General features: G+C 42.4%; 1 pseudogene; it reads left to right on the top strand.

Moving 5' to 3' along the window:
- On the top strand, positions 1–798 carry LOC129526477 (mucin-19-like; annotated as a pseudogene).
- Positions 799–9,931: the final 9,133 nt, after the last annotated feature.

The following is a 9,931-nucleotide window of genomic DNA, read 5'->3' as shown; positions in this document are numbered from 1 at the left end:
ATGTTCATTACCTCACAGAATAGTTACGTTTTTGTGTGCATGTGTGGGATAAGAAAACTTAACTCTCTCCCCTGTGACTGCAGAGTGGCCATTCCAGCTGCTCCAGGCTCCAGCAGAGGAAGACTGGGGCAGGTGGCACCACCAGGGAGGCCCTCAGGCCTGGCGCGCACGCACTCCAGAGGCCACCCAGACCATGCTCCGCCGCCTGGGCGCACAAGCTGCAGTCGCCCTCTGTGTGCAGGCAGCAGCTACCTGGCAACCCCTGAGCCCGCTTGCGCTCCCAGTCTCGCAGAACCAGGGCCAGGTGTCCCTGTGGCTGTGGCCAAGCCAGGCATTCTGCCTGGCGGTGGCGGCTGCACAGGGGCGAGAACTGAGAACCCGCTGCTCAACCCCACACGGGGTGACTGCCGAGTGCCCATGACAGCGGCCCCGATCGCTCTCAGGTGGAGGAGTGGGTGGGAGGCACGGCCTGGGGGCCCTCAGGCTGGGCGCGCTGGCGATCCCGAGGCCGAGCAGGCCATGCACCTCCAGCCCCCCTGGGCTCCCAAGCTGCAGCCGCCTTCTGTGTGCAGGCAGCAGCCTCCAGGCAACTCCTGAGCCTGCCCGCACTCCCCACATCTCGGAAGCAGGGCCAGATGTCCCTGTGGCTGCGGCCAAGCCAGGTGATTTGCCCTGCAGCAGCTGCACGGGGGCGGGAAGCGGCCCTCAGCCCCATCCCCAGTGGCTCTAGAGGCCCCCTGGGTAGAGGTGTCCAGCTCTGGCAGAGGAGGAGCCGGGTGGGGGCAGGGTCTGGCTTGACCATTTGGAATTACAATACACTTCACTCATCAACCACAGAACATACACTGGAGTATCATCTGCGTGCAGATGAGTATACTGCTCAAAGCGATTTACAGATTCAGTGCTTTTCCTATCAAACTACTAATGTCATTTTGCACAAAATAGAAAACATCTAAAATTTATATGGAACCTAAAAGGAGTCTGAATAGCCAAGCCAAAGCAATACTAAGGCTAGAGACATAGGCTAGAGACATCATATTACATGACTTCAAACTATACTAGAAGACTATGGTAATCAAAACAACATGGTACTGGTAGAAAAACAGACACATAGACCAATGGAACAGACTAGAGTACTAGAAACTAAGGCCACATGCCTGCAGCCATCACATCTTTAACAAAGTTGACAAAAGTAAGCAATGGGAAAAAGACTTTATTTAATAAATAATGCGGGGATAACTGGCTAGTCATATGCAGAAGAATAAAACTAGACCCCCATATTTCACCAAATACAAAAATTAGCTTAAGATGGATTAAAGAGTTAAATGAAAAATCTCAAGCTATAAAACGCCTAGAAAAAACTTAGGAAATACTTTTCTTGATAACTGCCTTGGCAAATAATTTATGGCTAAGTCCTCAAAAGCAATTGCAACTAAGTGGGATTTAATTAAACTGAAAAACTTTTGCACAACAAGAGAAACTATCAAGGTAGTAAAGAGATAACCCACAGAATGAAAGAAAATATTCACAAACTACACATCTAACAGAGGTCTATTATGCAGAACCTATAAGGAACTTAAACAAATCAACAAGCAAGCAGCAAGTAACTCCATTAAAAAGTGGGCAACAGGACACGAATGGACACTTTTCAAAAGAAGACATACACACAAGCACCCAACAAACATATGTAAAAGTGCTCATAGTCATTATTTATTAGAGAAATGCAAATCAAAACCGAAATGAAATACCATTTCATACTGGTCAGAATGGCCTTTTTTGAAAAGTCAAAAGAAAAACACATATCAGTGAAGATTTAGAGAATAGAGAACACTTATACACTTTCTGAAGGAATGTAAATTAGTTCAGCCACTGTGGAAAGCAGGTTGGGGATTTCTTAAAGAACTGAGAGTTGATCTACCATTCAATCCAGTAACCCCATTACTGGGTATATACCCGAAAAAAAATAAATATCCTATCAAAAAGACACATGTAGCTATATTTTTATCACAGCAGTATTCACAATCACAAAGACATAGGCTTAATCCAGACATCCATCAGTGGTGGTCTGGATAAAGACTCATGGAATACTATACAGCCAGAAAAAACTCAAAATTATGCCATTTGAAGCAACATGGATGCATTGTTTCCAGCAAACTAATGCAACAGCGCATGTTCTCTTTCATAAGTGGGAGCTAAATGCTGGGTACACATGGTCATAATACAGAGGGGTGGGAGGGTCCGGGACTGGTGGCTCACGCCTATAATCCCAACACTTTGAGAAGCCAAGGTGAGCGGATCACCCGAGGTCAGGAGTTTGAGACCAGCCTGGCCAACGTGGTGAAACCCCGCCTCTAATGAAAACACAAAAATTAACTGGGCATGGTGGCTGGCGCCTGTAATCCCAGCTACTCGGGGGTCTGAGGCGGAGAGTCGCTTGAACCTGGGGGGCGGGTGTTGTAGTGAGCCAAGATCGCGCCACATCACTCCAGCCTGGGCGACGGAGCAAAACTCTGTCTCAAAAACAAACAAACAAACAAAAAACAAAGAGGGAGGGGGGAGGGAATACAGATTGATTAAAACTACCGATTGGTTAGTGTCCTCTCTACCTTGCTAATGAATGCATTCATTTAATTCAGAATTCATTCATTCAATTCATAATTCAGTTCCCCCTGAGAAAAAAAATATTCACTTGTCATTAAAATCTTTCTGTATCTTACTGATTTCAGATAGAAGTTAAATTTCACCTTAATAGACACAAAAGAACTAGTTAAACTGACAAAAACTAATAAACGTTTGCTCAAATTTACTGAGTCATGGGTACTTCATATAATAGTCACATTCTACCAGTTTTAAGTAAAATAAATAAGGAAACAATCTTAACTCCATCGCCTACTGGAAGGGACGTGCCCCCGCTCCCAGGTGAGTGGGACCCTGCTCTCTGGGCGGGTTGCGCCGCTGTCTCTGGCACCTCTTGTTGGCAGCGTCGCCGTTGCAGGCACAGGGCAGGCATTGGGGAGCGGGCAGCGGGCCAGGCCCAGGCGACTCCTTTGCCAGGGGCTGGGCAGGTGTGGAGAGGGGCGGAGCGGTGCTGCCCTGGGCGAAGGAGCCTCCCGCTCTGGACGGTTCGCCGCCCCTGCCCCAGAAAGGCGCTGCAGGATCTGGGTGGGGAAGGGGAGGGACGAGGGAACACAGGCCAGGCCAGGTGGCCCCTTAGACCTGGGTGATGCAGGAGGGGCTGTGGGAGACCAGAGAGGACCCGAAGCAGAAACCGGGAACTGATACCTCTGGCTGAATATTTGTCCTCTTGCTGAAGTTTGAAAGTCAGTTATTTCATTAAAGTTTAATTTTATTATAAAAATAACAACTATTAAAAATTCCCTGTAGTCACTAGAATGATAAATTTTGGTGCAGTTTCAGCATAACACTCTAATTATTCAAATTGCGGCCATGTTTCAAAATATATGCCATATATTTTTATGGCATCCACCCCTGTGTCCCTGTGTCCCGCATCCGCCTCTGTGTCCCTGCTGGCTCAGGAAACGAGCTTCTTCCTCCTTCCGCAGACTCGAATCAGGCCATCCTCCCTCCTGCACCTGAGGCTGTCATGGGGACAGCCTGCCCTCGAATAGCCGGAGAACGCCCGGCCTGTGCCCTTTGCTCGGCCTGGTGTCCTGGCTCGTGCCCCTCAGAGCTCCGCACAAAGCAGTGTGACAGGTGTGGAAGGACCCAGCACCAGGCAGCGGTGAGCGGATGGATGCTCCAGGGATGTGGGGCCGCTGGCAGTCAAGAACCCATTGCCAAATTCCATGGCATAATTTTGGATATTTTTCCCTTATATTTTTGTGTAAGGCTTTCAGACTTACACATTTTGAGTTTTAAAAAATATATAGTATAAACTACAATTCTGACTTCTATATTTTACATGTTGATAGCAAATCTTCATACCGTTTTTGTGTTAAAGGGGGCTATTATTCCCTCTCCATAGTTTGGCCTTTGCACCCTTGTTGAAGATCATTTTGACCATATATACAAGGTTTTGTGGAGAGAGGGGTCTCTATTATTTTCTATGTCTACACGTCTTGATTTAATACATTTCTTTTTAGAATTTCTCCTTTTTACTTTTTGAGACAGGTTCTCTGTCATCCAGGCTGGGGTGCACTGGTGCGACCATGGCTCACTGCAGCCTTGCTCTCCCAGGCTTAAAGAATCCTCTCACTTCAGCCTCTGGAATAGCTGAGACTACAGGTTCATGTCACATTGCCAGGTTAATTTTAATTTTAATTTTTTTTTAGCGATGGATGTTCTCACTAGGATGTCCAGTGTGGTTTGAACTCCTGGGTTCAAGCAATCCTCCTACCTGAGCCTCACAAAGTGCTGAGGTTACAGGTGTAAGCCATAGAACCTGGCCGCAAAATACCACATTTGAAAAGAGTTCAACAGCACTGCAATTAGTTTTTGATTTAAAAATTGTGAGGGCTCCACAATTGACATTATTTTACAAGTTTAATTGGCTATTTTCAATCTTGAGATTTCATATGTTTTAGAATTTTGTATTTCTGCAAGTAAATATTGTTATGATTTATATAGCTATTGCATTTAATCTGTGATTGATTTCATTAGTATAGACTTAAGAATATTGTTTTCTAATTTATGAATATGGGATATCTTTTCAATTGTCTAATCTATAAATATAGAATATCTTCCCCATTGTTTGTGACTTTTCTTCAGCAACATCTTGTAACTTCTAGTATACTAGTCTTACATCTCTTTGCTTGTTTATTCCAAAGTATATTCTTCTTAACGCTATTTTCAATGGAATTTTAAAAACTTGGATTGTACCGTGTAATGAAGAGAAATACACTTAATTTTGTATTCTGCAATTTTGCTAAATGCAACTATTAGTTCTAACAGGAATTGTTTTCAGTGTATAGGATTTTTTTGTATATAACATCATATCATAAGTAACAGGTAATTTTACTTCTTCCTTTAGAATGTGGATCTTTTCTTTTCTTCATTGCCTAGTTGTTTTGCCAGGACTTTCACTGCTATTTTTGAATAGATGTGGCAACAGTGAATATCTTGCCTTATTATTAATCTTAGAGGATAAACTTTCCACACTTCAGAATTCACTATAATATTAGTGATGATTGTTTTTGTTTTTTTTGTTTTTGTTGTTGTTGTTGTTTTTGTTTTTCTGAGATAGGATCTTGCGCTGTCAACCAGGCTGGAGTGCAGTGGCATGATCTGGGCTCACTGCAACCTCCACCTCCCGAGTTCAAGCTATTCTCATGCCTCAGCCTCCCTGGTAGCTGGGACTACAGGCACACACCACAACGTCAAGCTAATGTTAATATTTTTTGTAGAGACAGGGATTCACCATGTTGGTCAGGCTGGTCTGGAACTCCTGACCTAAAATCATCCACCCACCTCAGCCACCCAAACTGCTGGGACTATAGGCATGAGCTGTTGAACCCAGTTGGTGATGAGTTATTTACATATCTTTTGCTATGTTAGTTTCCTTTTATTTCTAGTTTATTGAGTGTTTTTTTAACCTTGAAAGATGATTAATACTGTCAGTTGACTTTTCTGCATTATTTGAGATGATTGTGTGGTTTATATCTTTTACTCTGTTAATATGATATATTAAATTGATTGATTTAAACTCTCATTCCAATATAGCCAAATAGGAAGAGCTCTGGTCTACAGCTCCCAGTGTGATCAATGCAAGATGGGTGATTTCTGCATTTCCAACTGAGCTACATGATTCATCTCATTGGGACTGATTGGACAGTGAGTTCATCCCATGGAGGGTGAGCTGAAGCAGGGCAGGGCATCAACTCACCCAGGAAGTGCAAGGAGTTGGGGGATTTTCCTTTCCTAACCAAGGGAAGGCATGACAGACTGTACCTGAAAAAACAGGACACTCTTGTCCAAATACTGCACTTTTCGCACAGTCTTAGCAACTGGCAGACCAGGAGATTCTCTCCTGTGCCTGATTCACTGGGTCCCACACCCATAGAGCCTTGCTTACTGCCAGTGCAGCAGTCTGAGATTAACCTTCATGCTGCAGCTGAGCAGATGGAGGTGAATCCACAATTTTTGAGGTTTGAGAAGGTAAACAAAGTGGTCAGGAAGCTTGAACAGGGTAGAGCCACTCACAGCTCAGCAAGGCCTACTGCCTTTATAAACTCCACCTCTGTGGGCAGGGCATAGCTGAATAAAAGGCAGCAGAAACCTCTGCAGACTTAAACCTCCCATCTGACAGCTCTGAAGAGAGCAGTGGTTCTCCTGGCATGGTGTTTGTGCTCTGAGAATGGACATACTGCCTCCTCAAATGGGTCCCTGAACCCCGTATAGCCTAACTGGGAGACACCTCATAGTAAGGGCCAACAGACACCTCATACAGGTGGGAGACCCTCTTCAACGAAGCTTCCAGGGAAGGATCAAGCAGCAGTATTTGCTGTTCTGCAGCCTTCTCTGTTGATACCCAGGCAAACAGGGTCTGGAGTGGACCTCCAGCAAACTCCAACAGACCTGCAGCTGAGGGACCTGACTGTTAGAAGGAAAACTAACAAACAGAAAGGAATAGCATCAACATAAACAAAAAGGACATCCACACCAAAACCCCATCTGTAGGTTACCAACATCAGATACCAAAGGTAGATAAAACCACAAAGATGGGAAGAAACCAGAGCAGAAAAGCTGAAAATCCCAAAAACCAGAGCACCTCTTTTCTTCCAAAGGATTGCAGCTCCTCACCAGCAATGGAACAAAGCTGGAGGGAGAGTGACTTTGACGAGTTGACAGAAGGAGGCTTCAGAAGGCTGGTAATAACAAACTTCTCCAAGCTAAAAGAGCATGTTCAAACACATCGCAAGGAAGCTAAAAACCTTGAAAAAAGGTCAGACAATGGCTAACTAGAATAAACAGTGTAGAGAATACCTTAAATGAACTTATGGAGCTGATAACCATGGCACAAGAACTTTGTGACACATGCACAAGCTTCAATAGCTGATTCAATCCAGTGGAAGAAAGGATATCAGTGATCGAAGATCAAATTAATAAAATAAAGTGAGAAGACAAGTTTAGAGTAAAAAGAGTGAAAAGAAATGAACAAAGCCTCCAGGAAAAATGGGACTATGTGAAAAGACCAAATCTACGTTCGCTTGATGTACCTAAATGTGACAGAGAGAATGGAACCAAGTTGGAAAACACTCCTTAGGATGTTATTCAGGAGAATTTTCCCAATGTAGCAAGGCAGGCCAGCATTCAAATTCAGGAAATACAGACAACACCACAAAGATACTTCTGGATAAGAGCAACCCCAAGATACTAATTGTCAGATTCACCAGGGTTGAAATGAAGGAAAAAATGTTAAGGGCAGACAGAGAGAAAGGTCGGGTTACCCACAAGGGAAACCCGACAGACTAACAGCAGATCTCTCAGCAGAAACCCTAGAAGCCAGAAGAGAGTGGGGGTCAATATTCAACATTCTTAAAGATAAGAATTTTCAGCCCAGAATTTCATATCCAGCTAAACTAAGCTTCATAAGTGAGGGAGAAATAAAATCCTTTACAGACAAGCAAATGCTGAGAGATTTTGAGACCACCTGGCCCGCCTTAAAAGAGCTCCTGAAGGAAGCACTAAGCATGGAAAGGAACTACCGGTACCAGCCACTGCAAAAAATATGCCAAATTGTAAAGACCATCGATACTATGAAGAAGCTGCATCAATTAACAGGAAAAACAGTGAGCTAACATAACAATGACAGGATCAAATTCACACATAACAGTATTGACCTTAAATGTAAATGGGCTAAATGACTCAATAAAAAGACATAGACTGTCAAATTGGATAAAGAGTCAAGACCCGTCAGTGTGCTGTACTCAGGAGACCCATCTCACATGCAGAGACACACATAGGCTCAAAATAAAGGGATGGAGGAAGATCTACCAAGCAAATGGAAAGCAAAAAAAAAATTAAAAATTAAAAAAAAGCAGGGGTTGCAATCCTAGTCTCTGATAAAACAGAATTTAAACCAACAAAGATCAAAAGACACAAAGAAGGCCATTACATAATGGTAAAAGGATCAATTCAGCAAGAAGCGCTAACTACCCTAAATATATATGCACTCAATACAGGAGCACCCAGATTCATAAAGTAAGTCCTTAGATACCTACAAACAGACTTAGACTCCCACACAATAATAATGGGAGACTTTAACACTCCACTGTCAATATTAGACAGATCAACAAGACAGAAGGTTAACAAGGATATACAGGACTTGAACTCAGCTCTGCACCAAGTGGACCTAATAGAAATTTACAGAATTCTCCACCCCATATCACCAGAATAAACATTCTTCTCAGCACCACATCGCACTTATTCTAAAATTGATCACATAATTGGAAGTAAGCACTCCTCATCAAATGTAAAAGAACAGACATCACAACAAACTGTCTCTCAGATCACAGTGCAATCAAATTAGAACTTAGAATTAAGAAACTCACTCAAAATGGCACAAACACATGGAAACAGAACAACCTGCTCCTGAATGGCTACTGGGCAAATAACGACATGAAGGCAAAAATAAAGATGTTCTTTGAAACCAGTGAGAACAAAGACAAAAAACACCAGAATCTCTGGGACACATTTAAGCAGGATGCAGAGGGAAATTTATAGCACTAAATGCCCACAAGAGAAAGGAGGAAAGGTCTAAAATCGACAACCCCACATCACAATTAAAAGAACTAGAGAAACAGGAGCAAACAAATTCAAAAACAAGCAAAAGGCAAGAAAGATCAGAGCAGAACTAAAGGAGATAGAGACACAAAAAACCCTTAAAAAATCAATGAATTTAGGAGCTGATTTTTTGAAAAGATCAACAAAATTGATAGACCACTAGCAAGACTAATAAAGAAGAAAAAAGACAGGAATCAAATAGACACAATAAAAAAATGATAAATGGTATATCATCACTGATCCCACAGAAATACAAACTACCATCAGAGAATACTATAAACTCCTCTACACAAATAAACTAGAAAATCTAGAAGAAATGGATAAATTCCTGGACACATACACCCTCCCAAGATTAAACCAGGAAGAAGTTGAATCTCTGAATAGACCAATAACAGGCTCTGAAAATTGAGGCAATAATTAATAGCATACCAACAGAAAAATATCCAGGACCAGATGGATTCACAGCTGAATCCTACCAGAGGTACAAAAAGGAGCTGGTACCATTCCTTCTGAAACTATTCCAACCAATAGAAAAAGAGGAAATCCTCCCTAATTCATTTTATGGGACCAGTATCATCCTGATACCAAACCCTGGCAGAGACAAAACAAAAAAAGAGAATTTTAGACCAATATCCTTGATGAACATCAATGTGAAAATCCTCAATAAAATACTGGCAAATGGAATCCAGCAGCACATCAAAAAGATTATCCACCACGATCAAGTAGTCTTCATCCCTGGAATGCAAGGCTGCTACAACATACACAAATTAATAAATGTAATCCATCATATAAACAGAATAAATGACAAAAACCACATGACTGTCTCCATAGATATAGAAAAGGCCTTTGACAAAATTCAACAATCTTTCCTGTAAAAACTCTCAATAAACTACATACTGATGAAATGTATCTCAAAATAATAACAGCTATTTATGACAAACCCACAGCCAATATCATACTAAATCAGTAAAACTGGAACCATGCCCTTTCAAAACTGACACAAAACAAGAATGCCCTCTCTTACCTCTCCTATTCAAAATAGTGTTGGAAATCCTGGCCAGGGCAATCAGGCAAGAGAAAGAAACAAAGGTATTCAATTAGGAAGTCAAATTATCTCTGTTTGCAGATGACATGATTGTATATTTAGAAAACCCCATCGTCACAGCCCAAAATCTCCTTAAGCTGATAA

Source organism: Gorilla gorilla, chromosome 14, assembly GCF_029281585.2.
Source record: "Gorilla gorilla gorilla isolate KB3781 chromosome 14, NHGRI_mGorGor1-v2.1_pri, whole genome shotgun sequence".
Taxonomy (NCBI): Eukaryota; Metazoa; Chordata; class Mammalia; order Primates; family Hominidae; genus Gorilla; species Gorilla gorilla.
Note: the sequence above shows the minus strand (reverse complement) of the source record. Positions and strands in the feature narration are given on the sequence as shown.